Consider the following 8,940-nt stretch of genomic DNA (forward strand, 5'->3'; position numbering starts at 1 on the left):
TTGCATCATCGTTTTGCTCGTACCAATGAAAAAATTGTCGAATTTGGAGTTCTAAGAATCCTCAAGTAATCGAAGAGAGGCCATAACATCTACAAAATGTCACTGTTTGGTCCGGAGGAGTGATTGGACCTTACTCGAAAACGATGATGGACTTCTGTCACTGTCAATTCGGAGCGTTATGGTCATAATATGATAAGCGAAATTTTTGCTTGCTATTGAAGAATATGTGGTTTCAACCACATATTTTACTCAACTCGGGTGAATATGGCTTTTTTATAAGATACATTTCCTGGTCGTGTAATTTCTCTTCGATCGTAGCGATATAAACTGGCCATCAAGATTATGCGATTTGACACCGCTGGACTTTTTTTGTGTGGGGTTACGCGAAAAATTGTGTTTACGTGCTCATGAGTTACCTTTAACTCATGAGCACTTAAAAGCCAACATTCGTCAAGTTATGGCTGAGATATCTCCCAATATGTGAAAAAAATTTGTTGAAAATTACCTTAACAGGATCGATGCTCGCAACAATTCGCGTGGTGGTCACAGTGAGTACCATCCCGCACTTTCTTCTTTTCTCTTACAGTCGCATGGCTAAGTCCGGTATTACGGTTTTATAGCGAATGTATTTAATGCGCATTTATCGGTTTTTTTGTTTTGAAGTGTCATTCGGTGATAGGCGCATTATTACACGAAGCAAAAACACTCTATATGAAGATAAATCATTGCTACGTATCACCCTCCAACACACATTTGCTAACATTGTTGTATATGTAATGTAAACGAATGCAACGAGAAAAATTGACGTGTTTTCACGCATACATAGAATAAACTACTTACCCAGTAGGAAATTTGCTCACCAATGAAAATTTTGTGTGAAATCGCCAAGGAAATCAGCTACTCGAATCACTGAGGAATAGCATGCAATGAAATCCTTACTGGAAGGCATTGCGTTTTTCCTATGATTATACAATCCACCCTATCTTTTTCCTTGTAAAATATTTCATTCCCGATATGAAGCACGAGATGGGTGTTTTGTTTTTGTTTATATTTGCCTTTTTCTTCTCTACCTGCCACTGAATAATACGGAGATTGGCTTCAGTTTTAGAATTTCAATGCTCGGGTTTTTTACATACAATAAAAAATTGCCGTTCCCGTTCGTCAGCCTGGTTTGCTTCGAGAAACAAAGTTATTTCCAACAACAACGACCGACGGTGATGGCGACGGATGGTTGAAGGATTGCAATGTTCGGGTTTTTTACATATCATAAAAAATTCGATTCGCGATCGTCAGCCTGGTTTGCTTAGAAACAAAGTTATTTCCAACAACAACGCACAGTGTTCGGGGTAAGTGATTTTTTTTTTGAGAGCATTGTTGTTTTTTCGAGAGCTGAATTTCATTGTTCATAGTGTCAACAAGTGAGTAAAGCTTAAAGTTGTAAAAAAGTGAATATTTTGGTAAATTGGTAGAATTTGTGTTCAAATGGACAAGAAAAATATTCAGGTAATTTCATTTAAATTACAAATCCCTTTCTACAATTATCTAGTCCTATTTTATTGCTCTTTTTTTAAAGGCTTCCGGATCTAAACAGTCGGCAATGGACTCCATTGAATTTTCACCCACAAAGCAGCCAAGGCGGATTTTTAAGAAAACGGTAATTATAACTATTATTATTTTATTAAATTAAATTTCTATATATCTGCTTTACATTTTGTATAGAATCAACAAGATATGATAGACGAAATGAGAGCGGACATTAAACGTTTGTGTGTCGCCACGGAGCAGCTAAAAAATGGGATCTGCACATTGGCAGCATTTTTATCAATAAAATCATAAAAATTTACATGACTGTTTTTTTTAAATATTTGTATCCAAAGATTTAGGTATGAGTAAAAAATAATTCGATAATAAAAACATGATTGACTTCATTTATGCACATTCACGAAATTTTTCACCAGGTCAATTTGCATTAGTGAATGAGTTACATTGGCTTCCCTAAGGAAACCACTGGTCAATATTCATTTATGAAAAAGGCGTTCAATTTTGCAAAGTGAATTCCTTGGTGAACATTCATCACATTTTTCACCAATGTAAAGGACACAAGTATATCAGCAACTCCACTAACCCAGTGATTTCCCCGGTGTGAATTCGCGGTATTTTTCATCAACTACAATTCACTTTGGAATACACCAAATACACTTGCTTGGTGATTTCCTCACTGAACAGTCACCATGAAATTCACAACTTGGTGAACGCCAATCCAATCCCCATGTTAATTTCACTGATGTTTTCACCATGTTTTCATGGGGTGTAGCTTCCATTCACCAAGGAATAAGTTGGTGATTCACCGATGAATTTTTTGAAATTTCCTACTGGGTATATCTTAGGGGAAATTTCATAAAATTAGAGGAGGAAGAACTTTAACAAGTTTATGAGTTCAATTTCGGGATTAACTTGTAGGCAACACACTATGGCTACCGAGGATTTATATATTTACTAGAGTGTTTTTGACACTAAGACTTTTCGGATGTTTAAGTCTGTGCATTATTTTGACAGATACCTTTTATTTCTGCTTTCGTTGCTTGCTTTCGGTGTACGCAACCCACGGTTTCCACTGTAGTCATCTGTTACCAAATATAATCATTATTTGTTCACTTACTCAAATGATAATTTTTAAGTTGTTCGACAATTTGAATAACGAAAACGCTCTTTTAACATACTCACTTGGCTAAACAGAAACAACGGTTAAACTCATTTAAACTTTGGGTAAATAATGACTTTATTAAAAATATAAACTGTTGATCTGAATTGGACTTGTGGAACAGAGAGAATTATCTACGCATTACACAAGCCATACTACTTTTAATAAAATTATTGTAAAAATGTATATATGTGAATGAAACCAATGCAAGCTCTTTGGTCGAATCCGCTTATCATACGCAACCGCAACACACTTGGAGCAACAATAATTGTGAGAATAGAGTCTCGTGAGAAAGCCTGGAAACTTAAATACCCTGAAAGGAAAAACATAAGTATCCAGAAGGATCTGCCACCAAATGTGCATCATAGGCGAGCGAAGCTCTTATGCATAAGATAATGCTAATTGAAAAGGTCCATCGGAAAGGAAAAATTGCTGTTCGCGACGACAGAATTATAATCGAGGACAAAGTTTTTACCTGGGACTCCAAGTTGGGGCTGAAGTGTAGTGAAAATGATGGTCTCGATGTTCTGAAAACAATTTTTGGGGACATTTCTTCTTTAAACTTATTAATGAATGAACTTTTAAATCAAAACGATACGTATAATATGTCAAAATCTTCGAAAAATATAGTTGTCAACTTAATTGCCAAGCACACATGGTGACAACGCATCAACTAATTTTCAATTTGGGTGCGACCACAAGTAATGGGTGTTCACACGAGGAGTGAAAATCTGCACTTTAGCAGAAAGAAAATAGTTTGTTAGTTAATGTTAAGATTTTAAGTTATAATGTGTCAGGATTGAAAATAAATTATTATTTGTAAACTTTTTTAATTATATTAAGCAATTTGATATGGGTATGCTTTTTTAGACACATTTGTTAGAAAACGAAGAGGAGCTATTTAAAAAATATTTACTAATTATGAGTTCAGATGGGTAAACGCAATCAGAAAAGCTAGATATGTTCGAGGCAGCGGTGTATTTTATGTTTATCGTGAACATGTATGTGAAGTAGATATGAGTTTCAGAAGAGCAGTTAATTCTTACGTGATGGATGTTAAACTTGTAGTAACTGTCAATCCGACTTCGAGAAAGTAAGCGATAATCTGCAAGATGTTAACTCTACGAACTTCATGCTTATTGGTGACTTTAATGGCAGGATTGGCTTGTCACAAAACAACTTTTTCTGTACACAGTGGCCTGTGTATATCATCAATCGAAAATCAAAAGATATTATATGTGATTTAAAAGGCGAACACTTTTAGGTAGATATGACTGTCATGTGTTGAATGATAGCTGCACAGGAGATTCAGAGGATGAGTTTACATTTATAAGAGATCAAGCTAGCTCTATAATAGACTGCTATCTGGTGTGGAACAATATTGTGAGTGATTTCAGAGAAGGAACTCAGAATTTAGCCGATCCATGCCGCTTGAAGTTACTTTTACAAAATTGCGAACAAAACACCAACTGGCTCAAATAAATTGAATCTTATCCCGAAAATGCGCTGGAATGAAAAAAAATAAGAGCAAATTCCAAAAAAACATGAAGAAAGAAATTACAGAACTTCAAGAACTAAACGAACTCGTAGATATATCGGTTTTAACGCAGATCATCAAAAAAGCGAGCCCACAAAACCAACAAGCAAAACATAAAAACCAATTATAAGCAAAAATGGTTTGATTCTGAATGCTTAAAAGCTAGAGATCTATCATTAAAATTTTTAAAGTTATTCCGGTCACAAAACTTGCCTGTTTTTAGAAAACAGTACTCCAAGGCAATATTGAATTCAAAATAATATGTGCAGTAAAAAAAATCTGCCTTTGAGCAAGAGACAGTATCGGTTATCGATAGCACCAGTAACTCTGCCGAATTCTGGAAGGCTGTGAACACCTTAAATAGAACCACGAATATCATTGCTCTAGGATTACTAGCGCAAAATATAAGCGATCACTTCAAAAAGCTTCTGAACGCAACGATAATATCACCATTGGTACTAAACGCAGAAGTTATTGAGAAAACTAAAGTGAATAAGGCGCCAGGCGATGATCGTATTCCGTTTGCATGCAACTGATGAATTTTGATTGCTGCTTACTAAAGAATTTAACCGACTTTTCGAAAATGCTATAGTTCCCGATAGTTTCAGAAAATCAATAGTTTTTACGCTTTTCAAAAAAGGAAACGGTGATGAAGCATCCAATTATAGAGGTAATTCTTTCTTAAACACAAATGCAAAGCTCTTTGCTGGGCTTATTGAGAATAGAATGTCCGAATGGGTGAGGAGAAAAAGTATACTCTCTAAATATCAGGCCGGTTTCAGGAAGAACTATTCCACAACGGACATATTCTAACTGTACAACATTGACGATTCATATATCAGGAGAAAGAGAAATATGTATTCTTTGTTGACTTTTGGTCAGCATTCGAGTCTATCGTTCGTGAAGCGCTTTTCTATAAGCTGTATGCCATTGGACTGTCGAGTAAAACAATGAACATTCTGAAAGCCTTGCACACAATGAATACAGCATACATATGGGATGGAGCGTCTGACTCGGCAGAGCTTCGCACGGAAATAGCTCTCAAGCAAGGCAAAACGTGCATTTTCAACTGTGTGGGAACGAACAAAACACAAACTTTTCCGATCCACAGCTGCATCGATTTTATTGTGTGGAGCTCAGGTTTGGGGTTACTGTTCTTTTGAAGCAATCGAAAAGTTTCTCCGATACTTTATTAAAAGAATCTTCTTATGAATTTGTGGCTTTGTCTGATTCCATCCAAGGAATTGTTTCGTTCTATCCTCGAACAACAACTACTTCCGAAGGAGTGTGCTGAAAACTTAACTGAGTTGAACCAGCTAACTCAGCTAGTCAACACTCAAATATCGGACGTGGTAGGTCGCACAGAAAACACTCTTGACTTGTTTCTTACCTCTGACCCTGGTAAGTACACAATTAGTGTTCTATCTCCTTTAAGCGCATTTGACAATTGTGTCATATCAGCAAAAGTCAAAACTCTCCACTTAAAGAAAGAGTTCCTAAGAAAACCGCTTGGCCAACGGAAACGGTCTCAATAACTATTTTAGGATCTTTAACTGGTCACTATGCATCCTCGATAGTGACGTTGACGCCAGCACTAATATGTTCACAAGCTTGATTCTCCTGGAAATGAGAACTTTTATTCCGAATATGGTTGAAAGCATCAGACCTAAGGAAAATGATGTTTCGATGCGAGCTGTAAAGAGGTTATTAGGGCCAAGAAGGTAAGTTTCCGTTGTTTTAAATCCAATCCAACGGAGGAAACCAGGAATAAGTAAAAGCAAACTAGGAAGGCCTGCAACTCCCATATTCAACGGAACAAATTTTACATGACCAAAAATTAAAGCAAAAAATACTGCAATGTCTTAAATGCTTCTTCTTTCCAAAGATCGAAAGCTTCTTAATGACCGACAGTACGGTTTTCATAGAAATAGGTCTACTGATGACCCCATGGTTCATCTTACCGAACAGTTAAGCAAATCTTTATATTGCTTTGGAGACAGATTACTGCACTTGATATTTCAAAAGCATTTGATAGGGTTTGGCATCAGGTTCTCTTATCAAAAATGCGTGTTTTCATGAATCTCTCCTTCATTGAATTGTTGTATTAGATGAATTCAATTCAGAAAACCACAAAATGAATGCTGGTGTGCCCCAGGGCTCTGTTCCATCTCCAACACTCTTTCTCATTTTTTTTAATGATCTTATGTCTGCAACATCTAATCCAATACATTGTTTCGCTGATGATAGTACTCTTAACTTTTCATATTCGTTTTCAGATCCACGTCCCTCTTCTTCGGATGTGGAACTGCAACGACAAAATATGATAAGTTTACTAAATTCCGACCTAAATAGCATTGTACAATGGGGAATAAAAACCCGAATGAAATTTAATGCTTCGAAGACTCTTGTATCGTTAAAGCGAGATATTCCCCCTTTGCCATTATCCACAGATGGTACTTGCATCGAGGAGACTGAACATCTCGATATGTGCATCACCAACCACCTGTTGTAGAATGATCACATACGCGATGTCGCCAAAAATGCCGCAAGATTTTTGGGTTTCCTCCTTTGATCTGGCTGTTATCTGCAAGACTTATATAAGTCCAAAGCTTGAGTATAACTACAATATCTGGGCTGGTGCTCCTGCAACTTATTTAAGCCTCATGGTCAGAATTGAATGTAGAGCATTTAGATTGATTAGTGATATTACTATCATAAGTACATTTTCATACGTCGCTTGAAATGTGTCTTGTCTCGTCCTCTTTAACATAATAAGGGCAGTATTATTCTCTTGAGTTTGCACTTATTATAAAAGAAAATAAAAAAAACAGCTGTGCCCCCTATACCCATTGAGATTTCTTTATAAGTTTACATTGGACAGTCTACAGAGATATGATAAGTTAAATTCATGTTACTACTGAATCATACAATTTTGTATTTAACTAAAATTTTTGGTCGAAAAGTATACGAATCATACTAAGGCAAATTTTTCAATTCTATGCACCACTTGGCTTGATGAAACCTGTCATCGTGAAAGCAAATATCTTTATACAAACGCCTTAGAATCAATTAGGAAGAGAGTCTCCCAAAAGATCTTCACTTTCATTGGTTAGAGTACAGGAATCACTTTAAGGATTTAAATCAAATAAAACATCAAAAACAAATAATAAAAAACTCCCAGGACTAGGCTACTGCGGATTACCTGTAATTGGTGCACGGCCTCTCATCAACAGATTTTATTTTGGCCTTGAAAGGGTTTATAGCGCGCCGGAGTAAGTGCACACAAATATTTTCAGACAATGCTACTTATTATACAGAAACAAATCGCGGTTTACATACACTGTTCATGCTAGATCAGCACAATTAGATTTTTCTTGAAGAATGGACGGAGTTTTATTAACCTACACTCCCCTAACTTCGTAGGCATCTGAGATGCAGCTGTAAAGGTTGCCAAGCACCATTTTGGACAAATAATTGGTCAAGCGTCACATTCATTTGAAGATATAGCAAATATAAGCCTGACTTATAAGAACCTTTTCAACAAAGAACTCCAACTACATTGTCACCTACGCATGAGGATTAATGATTTAAATACCTAAGCATCAACTTGTTAAAGATGAAAAACACATGAAATGTGTATGAAATATTTTCTAAAACATCTTAAAATCCTTCTTGAAGATCCTGCAGACAACAACATGGAGCATGTTTTCAGTTCATTTTAAAAAGATCTTATACCTACCCTCATTTTGGGGTGCTTAGTTGCTTCTGAACTATTGCTTAAATTAACCTTTATTTGAGGTGATGATCGCTCTTAATTGTTAATTGAAATCAAATTATTTTGCGTTAACAGTAGAAAGCCTCTGACTTTACCGCTGTATCTTATAGTATTTGTCTAGTAAAATAATAAAAATTATATTTATTACCGAGTAATTAAATATCTCTGAATTTCCACCACTGAAATTATTGTTCACATAATTGCAATCTCAAGATCATTTTGTTTCACGTATTTTTGCCCAATGTTCCGCAGATAAATAGGCTGGACAGCAAAAGCTTAAGACTAAAATAACAATAACTTTCAGCTGCCATTTAATTTTGAAAATAATGAGCATTGCTCTTTCTAGCGTATCTATGGAGGTATGAGTGGCTTTAATTTTTGCACTGTGGCCAAAATAATAAACTCGTCTATTACTTGAAAACTTTGTCACAACACTGAAAATTTACTCACTGTTCGCAACTCCGATTCCGATACCCATTTCTTTATTTCATGTTCATTTCTCACGATTTCAAACACGTTGCTTTTAATGTGTTGGGACTATTTTTAATGAAAAAAAAACTGGTCCACAAAACAAAAGTACAGAAAGTAAATACGTCTAAAAACAAAAAACAAACTTTATCTAAATCTAGCCAACACAAGACTGTTCATCAAAAAGGTAAATAGCTAAATAGTTTGCAAGACCTTTTCTATCATAAAATGATTAATTGCTATTAAGAAGACGTATCGTGAATTCAAATTGAATATTTAAATCAAAAATATCTAATAAAATGGTTCTAAATTAGAGATAATATAAATTTTAAATTAATTTAAACTTTTCTAAAAAGTCATGTAAGAATTGAAGTATTAATGCATACAACTGTATGTATCTACAAATCTACATGTAAGTAAACATAATTAAGATACTTTGAAATAAAATAATAATAAATA

General features: G+C 35.2%; 1 protein-coding gene and 1 long non-coding RNA gene across 6 annotated transcripts in view; one reads left to right on the plus strand and one right to left on the minus strand.

The window, feature by feature from the left end:
* The window catches only part of LOC129941964 (soluble guanylate cyclase 88E), an 88,522-nt gene extending 79,886 nt beyond the window's left edge, over positions 1-8,636 (minus strand). For all 5 annotated transcript variants that reach the window (XM_056050748.1, XM_056050745.1, XM_056050746.1 and 2 more), the window contains exon 1: positions 8,464-8,636. The gene's annotated coding sequence lies outside the window, so the exon portion shown is untranslated. The remainder of the gene's footprint in view (positions 1-8,463) is intronic.
* LOC129941967 (uncharacterized) lies at positions 1,436-2,079 on the plus strand. Its single transcript, XR_008780954.1, has 3 exons — positions 1,436-1,503; positions 1,574-1,654; positions 1,720-2,079. It is a non-coding gene; the product is annotated as an uncharacterized LOC129941967 (long non-coding RNA).
* Positions 8,637-8,940: the final 304 nt, after the last annotated feature.

Source organism: Eupeodes corollae, chromosome 1, assembly GCF_945859685.1.
Source record: "Eupeodes corollae chromosome 1, idEupCoro1.1, whole genome shotgun sequence".
NCBI classification, from domain to species: Eukaryota; Metazoa; Arthropoda; class Insecta; order Diptera; family Syrphidae; genus Eupeodes; species Eupeodes corollae.